Source organism: Neoarius graeffei, chromosome 1 (genome assembly GCF_027579695.1).
Source record: "Neoarius graeffei isolate fNeoGra1 chromosome 1, fNeoGra1.pri, whole genome shotgun sequence".
NCBI classification, from domain to species: Eukaryota; Metazoa; Chordata; class Actinopteri; order Siluriformes; family Ariidae; genus Neoarius; species Neoarius graeffei.
Window position 1 is genome coordinate 27,853,308 of NC_083569.1, and position 5,203 is coordinate 27,858,510.

Here is a 5,203-nt window from a genome sequence, read left to right on the forward strand (position 1 = left end):
TCTTTCTTTCTTTCTTTCTTTTACAGGCAACCGAACGTGAGTGGGACTGGCAAAGTGCAGCCAGGTACTCACTCTTCTTTCTTTCTTTCTTTCTTTCTTTTACAGGCATCCGAGTGTGAGTGGGACAGGCCAAGTGCACTGAGGTAGTCGTTCTTTTACAGGCAAGCGAACCTGAGTGGGACTGGCAAAGTGCAGCGAGGTACTCTTTCTTTCTTTTACAGGCAAGCGAACGTGAGTGGGACAGGCAAAGTGCAGCCAGGTACTCACTCTCTTTATTTATTTATTTATTTTACAGGCAACCGAAAGTGAGTGGGACAGGCCAAGTGCACCGAGGTAGTCTTTCTTTTACAGGCAAGCGAACCTGAGTGGGACTGGCAAAGTGCAGCGAGGTACTCTTTCTTTCTTTTACAGGCGAGCGAACGTGAGTGGGACAGGCAAAGTGCAGCCAGGTACTCATTCTTTCTTTCTTTCTTTCTTTCTTTCTTTCTTTTTACAGGCAACCGAACGTGAGTGGGAAAGGCCAAGTGCACCGAGGTAGTCTTTCTTTTACAGGCAAGCGAACCTGAGTGGGACTCGCAAATTGCAGCGAGGTACTCTTTCTTTCTTTTACAGGCAAGCGAACGTGAGTGGGATAGGCAAAGTGCAGCCAGGTACTCACTCTTTCTTTCTTTCTTTCTTTTTTTTTTTTTTTACAGGCAACCGAACATGACTGGGACGGGCCAAGTGCACCGAGGTAGTCTTTCTTTTACAGGCAAGCGAACCTGAGTGGGACTGGCAAAGTGCAGCGAGGTACTCTTTCTTTCTTTTACAGGCAAGCGAACGTGAGTGGGACAGGCAAAGTGCAGCCAGGTACTCACTCTTTCTTTCTTTCTTTTTTTTTTTTTTTACAGGCAACCGAACATGACTGGGACGGGCCAAGTGCACCGAGGTAGTCTTTCTTTTACAGGCAAGCGAACCTGAGTGGGACTGGCAAAGTGCAGCGAGGTACTCTTTCTTTCTTTTACAGGCAAGCGAACGTGAGTGGGACAGGCAAAGTGCAGCCAGGTACTCACTCTTTCTTTCTTTCTTTCTTTCTTTCTTTTTTTTTTTTTTTTACAGGCAACCGAACATGACTGGGACGGGCCAAGTGCACCGAGGTAGTCTTTCTTTTACAGGCAAGCGAACCTGAGTGGGACTGGCAAAGTGCAGCGAGGTACTCTTTCTTTCTTTTACAGGCAAGCGAACGTGAGTGGGACAGGCAAAGTGCAGCCAGGTACTCACTCTTTCTTTCTTTCTTTCTTTCTTTCTTTTACAGGCATCCGAACGTGAGTGGGACAGGCCAAGTGCACCGAGGTAGTCTTTCTTTTACAGGCAAGCGAACGTGAGTGGGACAGGCAAAGTGCAGCCAGGTACTCACTCTTTCTTTCTTTCTTTCTTTCTTTCTTTTACAGGCAACCGAACGTGACTGGGACAGGCCAAGTGCACCGAGGTAGTCTTTCTTTTACAGGCAAGCGAACCTGAGTGGGACTGGCCAAGTCCAGCGAGGTACTCTTTCTTTCTTTTACAGGCAAGCGAACGTGAGTGGGACAGGCAAAGTGCAGCCAGGTACTCACTCTTTCTTTCTTTCTTTTACAGGCATCCGAACGTGAGTGGGACAGGCCAAGTGCACCGAGGTAGTCTTTCTTTTACAGGCAAGCGAACCTGAGTGGGACAGGCAAAGTGCAGCCAGGTACTCATTCTTTCTTTTACAGGCAAGCGAACGTGAGTGGGACAGGCAAAGTGCAGCCAGGTACTCACTCTTTCTTTCTTTCTTTCTTTCTTTTACAGGCATCCGAACGTGAGTGGGACAGGCCAAGTGCACCGAGGTAGTCTTTCTTTTACAGGCAAGCGAACCTGAGTGGGACTGCCAAAGTGCAACGAGGTACTCTTTCTTTCTTTTACAGGCAAGTGAACGTGAGTGGGACAGGCAAAGTGCAGCCAGGTACTCTCTTTCTTTCTTTCTTTCTTTTACAGGCATCCGAGTGTGAGTGGGACAGGCCAAGTGCACTGAGGTAGTCGTTCTTTTACAGGCAAGCGAACCTGAGTGGGACTGGCAAAGTGCAGCGAGGTACTCTTTCTTTCTTTCTTTCTTGACAGGCCAACTATTGCAATACTCTGGGCAGTGCTTTTCCAAGCAACCTCTGCACACTTTTTAAGACAGTGCTTTGACTCGACCCGTCCGGGAGAGAAGGCCTTTCCGTTTCGGGCAGATTCCTGCATTTGGACCCGCTCCGTCTTTTGCCAGACAAGCTCGGGTAAAAGCCGCCACGGAACAAGGCTCCGGCTGCCTTTCAACAAACCCAATTTCAGATGGCGTCAGCAGCATACTCAAAGCAGCGTGGGAGACGTCGAGTGGACGTCGAGGACATCGCTTTAACCAGGTGGCCACGACTGCACACGGGGCCTCGGGACAGCGTGGACAAATTATCAGGAGATGCTTCGGTGCACTTCGTTTCAAAACGCATACGCTTCAGGGAGGCAAAATCCTCAGGTTGGACGTGAACGAGCCTACGGCCTAGCCTCGTTGATTCACTGGATGTACAACCGTCTGTGGGCAGGGCTGCTAAATAAAGCCTGGGTTGGAAAATGAAACCCTGGAATGGACTGCAATGACCAGTATTCACCCATCGTATGGCAAACAGAATCTCAAACTTACTCGTAAGCATGCTAAATTGCGTAGGGAAACATCCAGGCATCCGTTTCAGTACCTTAAGGTGCAAAACTGGATTTCAACGTGGTATCAGTACACCATCCCGAACATTAGTAGGCAGGACTTAACAGACCTCAGGATCAAGATAGAAGAACGCTTCTCCACTGGATACCGCTAGCCGAACACTGGTCCTAGTCCGCTCGGCCAGACACCAAAGCGAGACGCATCGTTGACCACACCCAGGTCTTGAGCCGGCCACGTGACTTGGCAATGCACTTGGGTCACTGCTCAAATGCCTATATTTGTTGGTCAAAAGAGGACCGCCGTCCCGCTTCAGGCCGAGAGCACAGGGGCCCTGGCGAAACCCATCCACTGCCAGTCGGACCGACACGGGCAGCACTCGACAGGGCCCCAAATTTCACACCGCACGTCGCCAGCAGGATTCGAACCTGGCCGGGAGACCCCAACGGATTTCAAGTCCGTCGCCTTCGCCACTCGGCCACGACTACTGGAGGCACTGCAATTCAAGTGCGACAAAAAATTGCTTTGAGCACTTTTTTTCTTTTGCAAAGGCACACCAGCCAAAGCCTCCGTTTTCACACCAAGCACGGGCCACAAGGCCCATCAACAACCCCCTGTAGCAAATGTCAGAAGTGGGATTCGAACCCACGCCTCCAGAGGAGACTGCAACTTGAACGCAGCGCCTTAGACCGCTCGGCCACCCTGACTTGCCACGCCTAGTGGGAATCCGGCGTGGAACATGCTGAGGTCTCATGCCGCTCTCACGCGTGGGCCATGCGCTTGGCTCACTATTGCAATACTCTGGCCAGTGCTTTTACAAGTTTGCAGAAAACACGGGCTTTCTGGCAAACGTTTTACGACAGTGCTTTGACTCGACCCGTCCGGGAGAGAAGCCCTTTCCGTTTAGGACAGATACCTGGACTTGGAACCGCTCCCTCTTTTGCCAGACAAGCTCGGGTAAAAGCCGCCACGGAACAAGGCTCCGGCTGCCTTTCAACAAACCCAATTTCAGATGGCGTCAGCAGCATACTCAAAGCAGCGTGGGAGACGTCGAGTGGACGTCGAGGACATCGCTTTCACCAGGTGGCCACGACTGCACACGGGGCCTCGGGACAGCGTGGACAAATTATCAGGAGATGCTTCGGTGCACTTTGTTTCAAAACACATACGCTTCAGGGAGGCAAAATCCTCAGGTTGGACGTGAACGAGCCTACGGCCTAGCCTAGTTGATTCACTGGATGTACGACCGTCTGTGGGCAGCGCTGCTAAATAAAGCCAGTCTTGTAAAATGAAACCCTAGAATGGACTGCAATGACCAGTTTTCACCCATCGTATGGCAAAGGGAATCTCAAACTTACTCGTAAGCATGCTAAATTACGTAGGGAAACATCAAGGCATCCGTTTCAGCACCTTAAGATGCAAAACTGCATTTCAACGTGGTATCAGTACACCATCCCGAACATTAGTAAGCAGGACTTAACAGACCTCAGGACGGAGATTGAAGAACGCATCCCCGCTGGATACCGCTAGCCGAACACTGCTCCTTAGTCCGCTTCTGGGCAGTCGCTCACTTGAAAATAAACAACCAACCAACAGAAACTCAGGCATGGTTCCAGAGAGCAATGAGCAGGCCAGGAAGGGCAGTTTGGGGGGCTTGCGGTAGTTAGTTGGACAAACCCTCAAGCACAGCAGAGGAATTACCTCAAGTGGTAGAGTGCTTGCTTAGCATGTAAGAGGTGGTGTGACTGATGCCCACATTCTCCAAAGCTGCCACCTTACTTGCATTTTACAGAGAAAAACATTCTTGTCATCTTGCAAACCAGCCGAATCATCTGCACTTTCAGCCACGTCAAGATCAAATTTCTTTCGCCACATTCAAAGCAGCACATCTGTGAAAACAGCCACTATTTGGATTAAACCCACAACCTTGGCAATGACCAAATCAACTAACTGCACAATACTTTTCTGCTGATATGCTCCTCTGATGAGCTCCGAAGGTGAGCTTTCACGGATTCCTTTCAGTTTGCTTGGCTTTATTTCTTGAATTGCCGACTGACCTCAGAATCTCCAACTCACATTTTTCAACAGTTTGTCATATTCCCACCATCCACTATGAAATTCTAACTCTCGCTCGTGTGCAAAGTCAGCTTAGACAGCTTTTACAAACTGAAAATATGATGCTTACCTGCTTGTATTCTTAAAGCTGCTGGTGAAAAGCAAGCTGCTGTCCTGAAAAGGCACTTTTCACCACCTTCCACCCAACTGCTGTCAATGAACAATGAAGCAACAAATGCTTCCTGAGGCATGCCCCAAAAGTGTGAGAAGCATGCCAGGGACTCCATGTGATGAGATTGGGTTGTTTTAGGGGCAAAACCCTTGAAGCTTACCACCTGGTATTCATGCAAATGGGAGTCAGAACACACTCCCCCAGAACAAAAGTCTGCTTCTGGGCAGTCGCTCACTTGAAAATAAACAAACAACGGAAACTCAGGCATGGTTCCAGAGAGCAACGAG

The 5,203-nt window shown here is 49.6% G+C and overlaps 2 non-coding genes across 2 annotated transcripts; both read right to left on the reverse strand.

Annotated features, from left to right (window-relative positions):
- Positions 1 to 3,096: 3,096 nt before the first annotated feature.
- On the reverse strand, positions 3,097 to 3,177 carry trnas-uga (transfer RNA serine (anticodon UGA)). The gene has a single exon. It is a non-coding gene; the product is annotated as a tRNA-Ser (tRNA).
- A 136-nt stretch (positions 3,178 to 3,313) lies between these two features.
- On the reverse strand, positions 3,314 to 3,396 carry trnal-caa (transfer RNA leucine (anticodon CAA)). The gene has a single exon. It is a non-coding gene; the product is annotated as a tRNA-Leu (tRNA).
- Positions 3,397 to 5,203: the final 1,807 nt, after the last annotated feature.